Source organism: Eriocheir sinensis, chromosome 48 (assembly GCF_024679095.1).
Source record: "Eriocheir sinensis breed Jianghai 21 chromosome 48, ASM2467909v1, whole genome shotgun sequence".
Classification (NCBI taxonomy): Eukaryota; Metazoa; Arthropoda; class Malacostraca; order Decapoda; family Varunidae; genus Eriocheir; species Eriocheir sinensis.
Window position 1 is genome coordinate 14466 of NC_066556.1, and position 15271 is coordinate 29736.

At 43.8% G+C, this 15271-nt stretch overlaps 1 long non-coding RNA gene across 3 annotated transcripts; it reads left to right on the forward strand.

The window, feature by feature from the left end:
* Positions 1–218: 218 nt before the first annotated feature.
* LOC126981416 (uncharacterized) lies at positions 219–15053 on the forward strand. 3 transcript variants are annotated; one of them, XR_007733934.1, is made up of 6 exons: positions 219–358; positions 5275–6118; positions 7467–8521; positions 9715–10768; positions 11663–11772; positions 12496–15053. It is a non-coding gene; the product is annotated as an uncharacterized LOC126981416 (long non-coding RNA). The 3 variants fall into 3 exon arrangements; XR_007733933.1 differs by lacking the exon at positions 219–358 and adding an exon at positions 1715–1844 and having other exon boundaries at positions 12496–15052; XR_007733935.1 differs by lacking the exon at positions 219–358 and adding an exon at positions 1853–1977.
* The last annotated feature ends 218 nt before the right edge of the window (positions 15054–15271 follow it).

Consider the following 15271-nt stretch of genomic DNA (forward strand, 5'->3'; position numbering starts at 1 on the left):
TTCGTCCGTCCGTAAGATCATTAATACACTTGGGGGAGGCACTATGGTAAATTTGGCGGGGTCAGCGCGTCGGTTCTTTCCTGGAATATTCGTGTATTTAAAATGTCCTTCAGCTTTGCGGTTATGAGCTATATCATTGTGTTTTTATAGTCATTAATACATAGTTCGTCCCTGCGTAAGACCATTAATAAGCGTGTTTGAGATACTAAGCTTGGCGGGGAAGCGAGCCTTGGCGCCATTCCCGGGCCGACCTCCATTCCAAGCAGACGCACGGCAAGACGCTCCTCACGATGGCGCCAAATATTCACGATTATAACGCCGCAGCCCGGTTATTAGGCAATAGCACTACTTAATTAAGGTAAGATAATAGCTGAGGGGCAGAAAGGGGGCGAGGCGGTCACGTTATAAGGTTGAAGTGTGTGTGTGTGAGCGAGTGTGTGTTGCGAGGGTAAACTTAGATATTTCAGTGATAGTTTCTTTTTATTAATTTATTTCATATTTTCGAAGTCATTTATGGTTTGCAGTGGTTTTTTATGCTTTATCGAGATTCTGGTTAACTTATTTATTTCCCTTATCACTTATTCCTTCAGTATTACCTTTTTTTATCACATTAATTATCCATATCCGTTACATTTTATGAGTAATTTATGGTTTTTAGTGTGATTTTATATCCCTGTAGGACAAACTAATTCTGACTGGCTTCGTTACTCATATTTCCCTTATTACTATACGGACCAAGCAAGTTTCAGGTAAGTTTTAATTTAATTTTATCCATATTATATTTCCACGCCGGTAAGTTTTGGTTTTATTAATAATTCGACGAGGTATGAAGACGCGCACCGCTTTCTCCCTCTTAGACACGTTAATTCACCTTCAGAGCTCCCGGAAAGCCATAATTAAAGTGTGAAAATATCAAAACTAGTCTCCAGGAAAGCCATAATTAAGTTTAAGCCTCTAAAAATGCTTGAAAATGGCTATAATATATCTGTGTGTGGCTTTCTTGAGTGATTTTGAGCGGGAAATGGGGGGCGTCCCTATTCTCTGCTCTGATTGGCTGTCCTGGGGCCTTGCTGTGCGCTGATTGGCTGTGAGCTCCCCGCCTTTTTTTCCTGCTCTGTGATTGGTCGCGGCACCAGGTCAGCAGCTTCCCCCTCATTGCAACTTGGCGCCAAAATCTCGCTCCCTCACACACACGCCTCTTAACCTTCAAGACTCGTAGAAAACCATAATTAAAGTGTGCAAAGACTAAAAGTAACCTCTTAGAAAGCCTTAGTAAGAGTGTAAGGCTCAAACAGGCTTGGTCGCGGCTTCCCTCATAAGAATCTTTGCCGCCAATTTCTCGCACCCTCACACACACTTCTCTTTACCTTCAAGACTCGTAGAAAGCCATAATTAAAGTGTGCAAATACTAAAACTAACCTCCCGGAAAGCCATAGTAACATTGTATGGCTTAAAATAGGCTTGGAAATAACTATATATGTGTGTACGGACCCGACAATTTCTCGCTCCTTCACACTCACGCCTCTAAACCTTCAAAGCTCCAAGGAAACCATAATTAAAGTGTGCAAAGACTAATTATAACCTCCCGGAAAGCCATAGTAACATTGTAAGGCTTAAAACAGGCTTGGAAATAACTATAAAATATCTTTGGCTTTGGCGGGAGAGGGCAGCGTCCCTATTCTGTGCTCTGATTGGCTGCCCGGAGCTTCCTGTGCGCTGATTGGCTGGGAGTCTTCGCGTCTACACAGCCATGGCTACATGTCAACCCCACGCCATGGCCCCGCTGGCTCCCACTTTTTCTTGCCTCCACGAGCTTGCCAGGGACTTGTGAAGTGTAATTTGAGGTGAGACAGTGCTATGAGTCATTATATTATTGCTGGGTCAATGATATAAGTGCGTAATAGGGCTGTGTGGCGTCCAGTGTTGAGGTGACCGCCGGGCAGTCGTGGCAGGGCCGTGGTTAATATATATTTTGAGGTGAGAGACTTACACGTTGTTATTTGCATGCGTGACTAACTCTACAGCTGTGTTACTGTGCTCCTGTGTGCTGTGTTACGGCTACGTCTTGAGGTGATGGTCAGGGAGGCGTGTGACGGGTTGCAAGTGTTACGCAGTGCCAATGACTGTTTGGGTACCCTAGACTAGTGTTACGTTATTATATCGTTACCTGCAACACTATACAGCAAGGCACCAGCTTCGTTGCTCTTCGCTGCACGTTCTCCACAGCCTCAACATCCTTCACCAGGTGTGGACTCCATACCTGGTTGGCATATTCTAAATGGGGTCTTACCAATGCAGTGTAGAGTGTCTTGAATACTGCAGGGTCAAGGTGAATAAAAGTTCTTCTTATCAGCCCCACAATCTTATTCGCCTTGTTTATTTTTTCGGCCAGGTGGTCTGAGAACATGAGCTTGTTATCGATGACCACACCTATGTCCTTTTCTACCCTGGTCTTATTGATTTTACTGTACATATTATAAACTTTGTCCTCAATTTCTGATTGCCCAATCCTCATGTGTTTACTTTTGTCTGGGTGAAAGTTCATGAGCCATTTTTCTGTCCATCCTTTGAGCTCATCTAGGTCCTCTTGCAGCTTGTCACAATCTTCCCTTTCCTTTATCTTTCTAAAAATCTTAGTGTCGTCTGCATACAGGAACACTTGGCTGTCATGTTTGACTGAATCCGGCAGGTCATTTATAAACATTACAAATAGCAAAGGACCCAGCACCGAGCCCTGTGGCACTCCACTTGTCACGTCCTTCCATGCTGATGCCTCGCCATTGACCAGGACCCTCTGCTTCCGACCAGTCAAAAAACTATGAATCCATCTGAGCACCTTGCCTTCCACTCTATAGCTGGAGACTTTCTTCATTAATCTCTTATGTGGGACTCTGTCAAAGGCCTTCATGAAATCCAGGTAAACCACATCCACAGCCAGCCCCTCGTCAAGAGCCTCAGTCCATGCGTCAAGCACTTTGATAAGTTGCAGCACCGTCGATCTGCCCGAGATGAAGCCAAATTGCTTATTACTAAAGAGATTGTTCATTTTCATGTGTGCAATAATTTCCTCTCTCAAAGTGACTCCATCATCTTGCAGAATATACTAGTAAGGCTGACCGGCCTATAGTTGCCTGGATCACATTTATTCCCTTTTACAATGGCTGTGATGTGAGCTACCCTCCAGTCTTCTGGTACCACACCATCCTGCAATGAACTGCTGTATAGTATCCTCAAAGGCTCCAGCAGTGTCTCCTTCAATTCCTTTATGATCCTAGGGTGTATCCCGTCAGGTCCAGGTGACTTGTTTCTTTTAAGGTTTTCTATTACCTTCCTTATTTTATCCTGTGTTATTTCCACATTATCAAATCTTGGGGCCTCTTTGATGTCAGCTACTGGTAAGTTTCCATCAGGTTCATTAATAAAAACCCCAGCAAACTGTTCAGATAATATATCTGCCTTTTCTGTATCACTTGTTGCTTTTTCAATTTTCTCCTCATCCTTATATAAGTCTCCAATCCGTGATTTGGTTCTTGTCTTGGACATCACATATTTCCAGAAGATTTTGGGGTTCTCTTTAATATTCTTCGCTAATTCTCTTTCTTTGAGTTTCACAGCATTTCTTGTTTGGTGTCTAACCTGATTATTTATTCTTCTGTACTCCTTCTCAATATCCACTGCCATAGTTGTGTTTTTTTCCTGTCTTTTTTTCTTTAGCATTTCCCATAACCGTTGTTTTCTCTTTATTTTTGACCACAGCTTGTCACTCATTGGCAATGACTCGTTTGTTCTTTTCCTCACCTTTTCTATATCTCCAATATGTTTCTTAGGTACACACTCTTCCACAACCTCCTGCAATTTGTTAATAAATTTCTTCCATTTGTAATCGACGGTTATTTCCTGTGACAAAAACTCTTCCCAATCTATATTGAGACGATTTTTCATAAGTTGATAGTCTGCCTTCTCGTACATGTACACTTGTCTCTTACTTCTGTCCTCTAGTTCGTGTGTGGCTACAGCAAAAGTAATGCAAGCATGGTCACTTTTTCCAAGCGGTGTATCTAACACAATATCATCTACTATTGAGTCATCATTGCTGAATATCAAATCAAGTGTATTGCCTGTGTTGCCTCCTCTTATCCGTGTTACGTCCTCAACATGTTGGGTGAAAAAACAATCACGTACCTTTTCAACAAACAGTGTGCTAAATTCTGTTGCTCCAGTTTCTGTGGTGTAGTTGTTCCATTTGACTTGAGGAAGATTAAAGTCCCCTATTAATACTTTATATTGCACGCTGCTATCACTTACTTCCTTCATCAGCTGGAGCAAACTATTGTTATTGTCCATGTCACTGTTTGGACTTCTATAGACAGACATAATCAATAATTTTGCACCACAGCATACCATTTCAATGCCACAGTATTCATTATAATTGACCTTCAATTCAACTGTATTATATTTCATGCCCTTCTTGATATATATAATTAAGCCCCTCCCTATTTCATTGTGTAAATTTTGTTCAATGATATCATATCCTTCCAGAGAGTATTTGGCAGTAGTTCTGTCATACCTGTAGTGTTTTGGTTTAACTTCTTGGAGGGCTATTACCTGAGGTGTTCTCTCCATTTTCCTCAGTCTGCATTTTAATTCAAGCCTCTTATCTAAACTAAAAATATCTACGTTACTAAACATAATGAGAATATCCGTAATGTCTACTGAACTTAGAGTACTATTGTCCTTTGGTAGTTTATTTAGGCCGTGTTTGAGGAGGCTGAGTTCTCGGTCTCCGCTGGATTTTGGTATCCCCTTACTTTCACAATCCTTCTGTGCCATGGTGGCCCAACCACTATATGTTTCCCTTTCCCTGCAGTGTACAGGTTTTTTGCCTCATTCCATAAGCCTGCCTCGTGATCTCTCTCTCTCTTAGTAAGGTCATGGGTAACCCTCACTGATTTATACAAAGGGCTGGCATGCAAATTTTTGATGTTTTTGAATAAAGTTTTCTTAGCTTCAGTGTCTGTTTGTTTCACAAGAAGAGGCCGAGGTTTGGCACTAGATGTTCCCAATCTGAACACACATATTTGCCAAGGCTTTTGTAGGAGTTGTGGGCATTTCCAGGGATAGTTTTATGACCCTGGTGGTAGTCTGACCCTTCTTCTGTACCAGGAACCTATAGAACCTGATGGATCCCCTCTTTGTCCTTTAGAAATAGCTGATGTGATATGGCAAAGTGTCTTGTAATACCAGCCTATAACTCTTATTCTCCTTCTTCCACAGTTGCCCTGACACAACATGTAAGGGGCAGAAACAGAAGATTGCAGCACCCAATACCTACCACGACATGCTACTACACACAATACTAGCACAGCCATACCAAGAAAACAAGGTGGACATTTTAGAACTATTGTTATGTAAAGAAGCAATAAGACTGTGAAGTCAAGAAAGACCTGATCAGAAGAATGGGGAAGAAGAGAAGAAGAAAAGAAAACTGACCTCTTTTACAATACACAGGTTACTGGACCCCTCCCTTTTACACAGACTACTACTACTACTGCTACTACTACTACTACTACTACTACTACTACTACCATATTGCAGCTTTAATCAAGAAACTTGAAACATGCATAAACAGAAGGAAGGAAATTAAATATATGCAAGAATTTTGGAAGAATCGCTTAAAATCCGAGAAGAGACGGCAGCACTCAACCAGGCACAAGAAAATCAAGAAGTGGAGGCTCCGAACTGCACTGAACTGAACTGTAAACTTTATCAGAAGGGAGGATATTAAATATACTCAAGAATTTTAGAAGAATCGCTTAAAAATCAGAGAAGAGAAGGCAGCACAACCAAGCACAAGAAGACCATTTAGAGGGGCAAAGGCAACCCTCCGAACAGAACTGGAAACAAACAGAAGGGAGGAAATTAAATATACTCAAGACTTTTAGAAGAATCGCTTAAAATTGGAGAAGAAAAGGCAGCACAACCAGGCACAAGAAGACCATTTAGAGGGGCCGCTGCAAAGGCACTCCCTCCGAACTACACTGCACTGAACTGACCTGGTTACGGCGCCTGTACAAGTGACCCGGGATGGAGTATTGGCGGCAGGGCAGCTCTACGAAAGGTGTGTATGTGATTTTACCTGCTGCATGGGTGTATGATAGAAAGCAAAGGTTTTCAGTACTATTATGTCAACTAGGTACTATTATTTTATGAACTGGGTACTATATTTACTATGTGCCATTACTGTTCTGTCAACTAGGTAGGTTTTCTTATATACTAACAAGGTTTTCACTTTTATCAACCATGTATTTGATTAACTGTTACCAAGGTTTTCTTTACTAATATATTGCAAGGTTTTCATTTGTAATATATTTCCTCTTCTTCCTTCCCTTCCTTCTCTTCCCTTGTTCCTCCTTCTCTTAGTATTTTCCTCTCCCTTCTTTTCTTCCATTCTCTACATTCCTCCTCTTTCTTTCTACCCTTATTTCTGTTATTTTCTTCCTTCTCTTCCTTTCCCTTCCTTTTCTTCCTTTCCCTTCCTTTTCTCTTCCTTTCCCTTCCTTTTCTTCTCTTCCTTTCCCTTCCTTTTCTTTCTTCCTTTCCTTCCTTCCTTCCTTTTCTTTCTTTTCCTTCCTTTTCTTCTTTTCCTTCCTTTCCTTTCTCCCTTCCTCCTCCTCCTCCTCCTCCTCCTCTTCCTTCTCCTCCTCCTCCCTTCAAACATATTCTCAGTCTTCTGTACCTATATATTTGCAAGGTTTTCATTTAATATATCAGCCAGGTATTTTGTTCTTTGTTAATTTATCACCAAGATTTACTTATAAATTACAAGGTTTTCATTAATATATCAACTAGGTATGCTGCTGCTGCCTTAAACATGCTGTAGTATTGCCTCAGCAGAATATCAAGTTCAATGGAGTTATTTCTATGTCTATATACAAAAGATTATTATTATTATTATATCCCAGTAAGGAGGTATAAGTGATGGGATTAGTTTCCCTTACCTCAGCTGACACTCCTGGGTCAAGTGTCGTAGGGTGGGTGAAGCGACGTGCCCCCCTGCGTATGCCATTATTGATTGGTTGATTGAGTGTGCTGGGATTCTTGTGTACTGTTTTGTGATGCCGGTGATAGTTTTTCAAGACCTCTGCATCTGGAACGGAGACTCATGAAAACCTGTAATCTCTTTGTTTTTTGGGAAATATTTAATTGTAATGGAAACCTGCTTTGTTTAACCCGCTGGTGGTAGCTGCGGGGAACATGTTTCTTAAAGGCCACTCCCTCTAAGCAAGAAAAATGAGAAAAATATCATCACTCATGCAAACCATTTCACAATATACATCAACTTATTTGTGATCAGTTTATGCATCATCTATTTTTGGGGGTTTATATCATGGCAAAAATTTCACCGTTCGCTGGTACCAGGTTAATGATATGTACCTTGGTGTGACCACTTCCTTCCCTCTCCTCAGCTGCTGTGGGAGTGCTGCCCTCCACAGCAAGCAAGGGGCTGCCCTGCCCAGACCACAGCAAGAGGAGGAAGAGCTCTGCATTACTAAGTTAAGTACCTCACTATGACATTCTGAGGGTTTGGCCTCATTTTTGCCTTCTATTCAAAACTTTTTACTTTCTAATGAACCTTAATCTTTTTCTCAGCCTGCCTCCTCCTCCTCCTCCTCCTTCAACTTCCTTTACCTCCTTGTGTGAATCTGTCCGTCCCGAGATCCGGCGAGACCATCCCGACGTCGTAACACCCGTTTGGGAGTGGGGGGACTCATGAAGCTGGGGGCGGCAGCCCTAAGGTGGGGAGGGTTGCGCCGACACCTCCACTCCGTTTCGGCGGAATGTGGCTGGCTAGGGTGGCCTGAACCACTGTCTGGGTTGTTTGTCGTTCAGTCGGATTGAGGATCTGCCTCCCTTGAGGTGCACATGTCATAGTGATGGCAGAAGAGAGAGTGAGTGAAGCTGATGTCATCCCGACGTCGTAACACCGTTGGGCGGGGCGGGGCTCTCATGTCAAGTCTCCCCGCGGTGCACATGTCACAGAGGTGCAAATAGCATGGCCTTCTTTCCTATCTTTTCCCCCTCCTCCTCCTCCACCCCCTCCCCCACACACACCTCCTGCTGTTATATCGTCACCCTCATAAAGTAATTGCCTAAGTCATTTTTCAGTGATTTCCATTTTTGTTAAGTTGTCTTAGATATTCAGGGTTTGAGTGTTCTAGAATTGCCTTTTTATTTCTGCCTAAATCTTAAGCCAAATGAGATGATGACGTTCTCTTCTTGAAAAATAGAAAATAACGACTTGGGCGGTTTCTTTACGAAGGTGGCGAGATTGTAATAGGTTTTGCACCCTCTATTTAGGGATGTGCACTAATTTTTGTCTCTTCTCTTCCCCTCCTCCTCCCCTGGCTGTCCGGGGAACGGAGGAGGAGCACTAGGACGAGGAGGTGAAGGGAGGCGGAGGGAGAGACGACTCGAGCACGTGGAGGCAAGAGACAAGAAGCAGAGACGCAGGAACAGAAAGGTGAGCTCTATCTCTTTATCCTGGATTTTTACCATTCATATTTAATTTACTTGTGACACTTTTAACCCGGCCACTGCGATTGGCATAGATTTGGCCTTCACTGGTAGCCTGGTAACATACACTCCCAGGTCTCTCTCTGGCTCTGTGGTGGATAGTGGAGTATTTCCCATGTGGTATTGGTGTGCTGGATATCCCTTCACTGGTAGCCTGGTAACATACACTCCCAGGTCTCTCTCTGGCTCTGTGGTGGATAGTGGAGTGTTTCCCATGTGGTATTGGTGTGCTGGATATCCCCTCCCAAGGTGCAGGACTTTACATTTTTCCTCATTGAATTGTAGGAGCCACTTTTTGTTCCATTCCTGTAGCTTGGTGATGTCCTCTTGTAGGAAATCCACGGTCAAGGCGTTAATTCCTTCTCTATTGCTGTTTTGTATGGTGTTCATGGAAAGCTTTGGGGCATAGGCTAAAGCTGCATATGGCCTCAGCGCTCATCTATGTCACTTTGGCCAAGTAACCCAACACCACTCTAGCAAGAATTCAGCCGCCAGGTGCCACCAAAAACAGAACTTCGCCTTGGTTTGGTTGCCTCTAACACTACCTCAGATATACACAGAGTTGTTAGCTGCTCCATATTCTCCTTCTTCTTTGTTTATAGTCCTTCCAGTCTTGATGGCGGACTTGCCTTGATGCTCCTCCATTTTGCTGGGTCCAATGCTAATCCTTCCTCTTTCTAACACTTCCAGGTCTTGTGTCACTGTTCCTCTCCATGTTATCCTTGGGTCTTCTAATTGTCCTCCTTCTGGGTACCTCAATATCCTCCACCATCCTCAGCACTCCGCCCTCTCCTCTCTTCATATGTTTGAATCATTGCCAGCTTCTCTGGGTCATTTTCTTAAATATTTTGGCGCCCAAGCTCACATTTTTAAGGCTTTTATAGGAGTTTCAGGCATTCCCAGGGGTGGTTTAACCCGGTAGCAGCGGGGTTGATGTTTCTTAACGGTCCCTCCAAGTGAGAAAAATGAGAAAAAATCACCCCTCACACAAACCATTTCATAATATATATCAAAGCATTTGTGATCAGTTTATGTATCATCTATTTTGGGGGGTAAATATCATGGCACAAATTTGGCCTGTTGCTGCTACCGGGTTAATGATATGGACCTTGGTGTGACCACTTCCTTCCCTCTCCTCAGCTGCTGTGGGAGTGCTGCCCTCCACAGCAAGCAAGGGGCTGCCCTGCCCAGACCACAGCAAGAGGAGGAAGAGCTCTGCATTACTAAGTTAAGTACCTCACTATGACATTCTGAGGGTTTGGCTTCATTTTTGCCTTCTATTAAAAACTTTTTACTTTCTAACGAACCTTAATCTTTTCTCAGCCTGCCTCCTCCTCCTCCTCCTCCTTCAACTTCCTTTACCTCCTTGTGTGAATCTGTCCGTCCCGAGATCCGGCGAGACCATCCCGACGTCGTAACACCCGTTTGGGAGTGGGGGGACTCATGAAGCTGGGGGCGGCAGCCCTAAGGTGGGGACGGTTGCGCCGACACCTCCACTCCGTTTCGGCGGAATGTGGCTGGCTAGGGTGGCCTGAACCACTGTCTGGGTTGTTTGTCGTTCAGTCGGATTGAGGATCTGCCTCCCTTGAGGTGCACATGTCATAGTGATGGCAGAAGAGAGAGTGAGTGAAGCTGATGTCATCCCGACGTCGTAACACCGTTGGGCGGGGCGGGGCTCTCATGTCAAGTCTCCCCGCGGTGCACATGTCACAGAGGTGCAAACAGCATGGCCTTCTTTCCTATCTTTTCCCCCTCCTCCTCCTCCACCCCCTCCCCCACACACACCTCCTGCTGTTATATCGTCACCCTCATAAAGTAATTGCCTAAGTCATTTTTCAGTGATTTCCATTTTTGTTAAGTTGTCTTAGATATTCAGGGTTTGAGTGTTCTAGAATTGCCTTTTTATTTCTGCCTAAATCTTAAGCCAAATGAGATGATGACGTTCTCTTCTTGAAAAATAGAAAATAACGACTTGGGCGGTTTCTTTACGAAGGTGGCGAGATTGTAATAGGTTTTGCACCCTCTGTTTAGGGATGTGCACTAATTTTTGTCTCTTCTCTTCCCCTCCTCCTCCCCTGGCTGGCCGGGGAACGGAGGAGGAGCACTAGGACGAGGAGGTGAAGGGAGGTGCAGGGAGAGACGACTCGAGCACGTGGAGGCAAGAGACAAGAAGCAGAGACGCAGGAACGGAAAGGTGAGCTCTATCTCTTTATCCTGGATTTTTACCATTCATATTTAATTTACTTGTGACATTTTTAACCCGGCCACTGCGATTGGCATGGATTTGGCCTTCACTGATAGCCTGGTAACATGCACTCCCAGGTCTGTGGCGGATAGTGGAGTGTTTCCCATGTGGTATTGGTGTGCTGGATATCCCTTCACTGGTAGCCTGGTAACATACACTCCCAGGTCTCTCTCTGGCTCTGTGGTGGATAGTGGAGTGTTTCCCATGTGGTATTGGTGTGCTGGATATCCCTTCACTGGTAGCCTGGTAACATACACTCCCAGGTCTTTCTCTGGCTCTGTGGTGGATAGTGGAGTGTTTCCCATGTGGTATTGGTGTGCTGGATATCCCTTCACTGGTAGCCTGGTAACATACACTCCCAGGTCTTTCTCTGGCTCTGTGGTGGATAGTGGAGTGTTTCCCATGTGGTATTGGTGTGCTGGACATCCCTTCACTGGTAGCCCGGTAACATACACTCCCAGGCTCGTCGCTGCTACTCAGTGAAGACACAAATTTATCCTGTTGCTGCTACTGGTTTAATGATCCTGTGGTAGCTTGACCCTTCTTCTGTGCCATGAACCTAATAAAACACTCATTAGAACATCGCTGATCTCTTTTTTAGCACTTGGATATAGTTAATGAGAGAGGTGGAAGTGTAGCTTGACCCTTCTTCTGTGCCATGAACCTAATAAAACACTCATTAGAACATCGCTGATCTCTTTTTTAGCACTTGGATATAGTTAATGAGAGAGGTGGGAGCATCTCTGAACACCAACTTCTGTCTCACTCATCCTGGATAATCACAAACTCATGTAGACTCAGAAAATGTAACCTTCATTAGACTAACAACAGAGTTTCTTCCAGGCAGCCAGATGGTCGATGCTGTGAAGAGGAGGAAGATGACTGCAGGAGGCGGTGTGTGTGTGTGTCGGGGAAGGAGATAACGGCACCACCCTCACACACAACGGGTTAAGGTACCGACTGATTTCTTTCGTTGCAATCAAAACTTTTTCATATGGATTATTATGGGTAGAGGTCTCATAGTGCTGTTGGACATGAATTCATTTAGCGTGAAGTCTTCTGCAAGTGTAAACCTTTCTAATTACAGACATATTTTAACCTGGTAGCAGAGACGGGCCAAATTTGTGGCTTTACCGTGTAGCAGTGACGGGCCAAATTTGTGCCATGATTTAAACCCCCCAAAATAGATGATACATAATCTGATCACAAATACTTTGATATATATATTATGAAATGGTTTGTGTGAGGGGATTTTTTCTCATTTTTCTCGCTTAGAGGGACCATTAAGAAACATGATCCCCGCTGCTACTGGGTTAAGATTAACATAACATTTTGGCGCCCAAGCTTGCATATATTTGACTAGGCTTTCATGGGACTCCTGTGCCTTTCCACGGGTAGCTTTAAGACCTTGGTGGCAGTTTGACCCTTTTCAGTTTGCAGAAAATGTAAACCTTTCTCTGATTAACAAATTTTGGGGCATACTTAAATAAACCATTTCAGCACTTAAGCTCACATATTTGACAAGGGGTAGTTTTAAGACCCTGGTGGTAGAGGTAGACGACCCTTCTTTTGTACCATGAACGTAGAAAACACACTCACTGGAACTCAGTTGATCTCCTTTTTGGTGTTTTTGAAATAGTTGATGTGGAAGCGACTGACAGTACCATTTTTTCCAGGCCTGCAAGAGAGCCTAGTCAATGAAGAGGAAAAGAAGACAAGAATAAAGAATAAAGAAGACAAGAAGAAAGAAAAAAGAAGAGGCAAAACAGGAGGAGGGGATTTTTTTTCTGTCTATACCTGAGGTGTCATGAATTTACTAAGGGTGTATTTAAGTCTGATATCACGCGGTGCATTTAAATAAGGTATATTTAACGGTACCAGTGTGTAGCCTACTTTTGCCTGGAGTTGGAGACGGTAAAATGCTCTCCGACTCCTTTATTGTGGTGCTGTGTGGTTTGTTTACTGTGGTGCGATGTGGGTCATTTACTGTGGTGCGGTGTGGCTCGTTAACTGAGGTGAGGTATGGTTTGTTTATTGTGGTGCGGTATGGTTCGTTTACTGTGGTGCGGTGTGGCTCGTTAATTAAGGTGAGGTGTGGTTCATTTATTGTGGTGCGGTGTGGTTCGTTAATTAAGGTGAGGTATGGTTCGTTTACTGTGGTGCGGTATGGTTCGTTTACTGTGGTGCGGTGTGGCTCGTTAATTAAGGTGAGGTGTGGTTCATTTATTGTGGTGCGGTGTGGCGTTGCGGGCTTTACTTTCCCTACCACTGCACGGTGGAGTCAAATTTTTTTATATCCGACTCCACACCTGTGTTAGAGTGTAAGAGTATTGATGGAATATATTTAAGGTGCTGGGGGATACTGTGGTGCGCTTGTCGCGGCAACCCATTCTGCTTCTGCATAACCCGTTCTGCTGCATGACGCATAGCAACCCGTGTTTTTTCCGCTGTTGCAACGACCCTTACTGCTGCATGACGCATAGCAACTCGTGTTTTTTTCTGCTGCCGCAACGACTCGTACTGCTAACGCATAATGACCTGTGCTGCTTCTGCTATTGTAACAACTCTTACTGCAATAACTTACTGCTGCTTCCATTTAAAAACGTATAAACGCATAAACCCGCTGTGTTGCCAACTTGTCAACAACCCAACTAATGAATTTTCTGATCAAAGATCAAAGAGAGGATTAGGCCTTCAGGGGACACCTCTTAAATAAAAACGCGCCTGGGACTTTTACCTCAGAGGTGGTGTGGAAAAAAAGTCCAGTCACGAAAATAAGTATCTTATACTCCATGAAAGTGTCTCAGTCTTATGAGAACGCAAAGGTTGAGAGGGCTCAAACATTCTGTTACACTCCCATGTTAGCAGTAAGGGTACTAAATTTTGATCTCTGTACAAAACAACCAAATAATAAGGAAAAGAAAGTTGAATAAAATGTGTGCCTGCATTCTCCGTCAGCAGCGTAGACGTAACAAGGGTTGAAAAAAATGAGTTATTTAATACAGCGGCTGGCCAACGTCTTGACCCCAGAGGCTTTGTGTTTGTCTCCGCGTCCTCCGCACTACACTGCACAGAATCTGGCGAGCCTGGGTTGTGACAGCTATTTCCCAAAGCCTCCAAGGATACCAGTCAGGCTTATGAGTGTTTTTTGTGTTGTTGGGGAAGCCTTGTCTAGGCTCGCAAATCTACACCTGGAAATACTACTACCAACACAACCCATATGAAAGCCTTTCCTAAAACATAAAACCTCTACCAGTGCCTTACCAGACGGCACCACTGATATTAGTGTCCCTCATATGTTGTGTCATTGAGGGAGTGTTTGGGTCTATTATTTGTTCTATATATATAAGATATTGAATTTGCACTTATTTTTTATACGGATGTTAGTGTCCCTCATATGTTGTGTCATTGAGGGAGTGTTTGGGTCTTTCATTTTTTTGTTTTGATGCCCCTTTATGGATCTAAATAATGACATCCACCTTAAAATAAATGTATGTGTCTGTGGTCATCCCAAAGCTGAAGGTTGGTATCTACTCCACTGTTTTTCATGTTTTCTCGGACAGTTCATATTATTAGCAAATGTTTTTACCCGTCCGCTGTGATTGGCATGGATTTCGCCTTCACTGGTAACCTGGTAACATGTACTCCCAAATCATTCTTTGTCTCTGTGGTGGATAGTGGAGTGTTTCCCATGTGGTATTGGTGTGCTGGATATCCCTTCACTGGTAGCCTGGTAACATATGTACTCCCAGATCATTCTCTGCCTCTGTGGTGGATAGTGGAGTGCTTCCCATGTGGTACTGGTGTGGTGGATATCCCCTCCCAAGGTGCAGGACTATATATTTTTCTTCACTGAATTGTAGCAGCCACTTTTTGCTCCACTCCTGTAGCTTGGTGATGTCTTCTTGTAGGAAATCCACAGTGAAGGGTTTAAGCAAGTGAGATTTTACCCTCCCATGACCAGTGTACAGAAGGGACCCTGTAGTTGTTTGAAGGAATATTACCAGATTGATTAATTAGATGGTACATATTAGATTAGGGCAAAATATGAGAATGGGGGCAGGAGACTGGCTTCAACTAGAGGGTATAATATAGATTGACCCTGTAGTTGTTTGAACGAATATTACTGGACTTGGGAGAGAGGGTGGAGGGAGGAGGAGAAATATTGATAATAGACGATAGTGATCCTTTATATGGTGATGAAGGGAATGGTGATGGGAAGGTGATAGGTACTGGTGATGATAATGGTGATGTTATAGTGATGGAGGGAGGGATGTGGCAGGTGGTTGGATGAGAGGTGAAGGGGGATGGGGAGGAAGGGGAGGTGAGGGGAAGAGGAGGAAGCGTGGGGGGTGAATGGGGAGAGGGAGGGGATGGGGAGGTGATGAATACATAGGAAGAACAGACACCAGAAGACCTATCAGTCTATGGCGAGGGTGTCTGTATACTACC